This window comes from Neophocaena asiaeorientalis, unplaced genomic scaffold (genome assembly GCF_003031525.2).
Source record: "Neophocaena asiaeorientalis asiaeorientalis breed wild unplaced genomic scaffold, Neophocaena_asiaeorientalis_V1.1 scaffold20, whole genome shotgun sequence".
Lineage (NCBI taxonomy): Eukaryota > Metazoa > Chordata > Mammalia > Artiodactyla > Phocoenidae > Neophocaena > Neophocaena asiaeorientalis.
The window spans coordinates 573,017-573,381 of NW_020173387.1; the positions used below are offsets into that span (position 1 = coordinate 573,017).

Sequence of the window (365 nt, forward strand, 5' to 3'; positions counted from 1 at the left end):
TACACACACACACACACACACACACACACACACACACACACACACACACACACACACACCAATGGAACTTGTGACCTATGTCCTATGGAGAGTGAAGGAAGTAGGGAAAAAAGGCTGATTCCAAGGTGTTTGGAGCCTAAATAAACTTAGAAAATGGAGGTGCCCTTGGAAGGGGCCCCAGTTTTCAGGATGAATTGAAATTCCAGACAGGTTTTTAAAGTGACAGCAAGGCCGGCAAAAGAGAAAAGGGTGACTTTGGGCAAATTTGACAAGTTTTATCATTTCAGCAGCCGTATGACCCAACTGAAATAGTAATACTTGCCCTACCTGCCTCACAAGGTGGTTGTATGAATCAAACGCGAAGA

The 365-nt window shown here is 44.4% G+C and overlaps 1 protein-coding gene across 1 annotated transcript in view; it reads left to right on the plus strand.

The window, feature by feature from the left end:
• PCYT1B (phosphate cytidylyltransferase 1B, choline) overlaps nt 1-365 on the plus strand; it is a 125,130-nt gene that overhangs the window by 77,661 nt on the left and 47,104 nt on the right. The gene's annotated exons all lie outside the window — the stretch shown is intronic.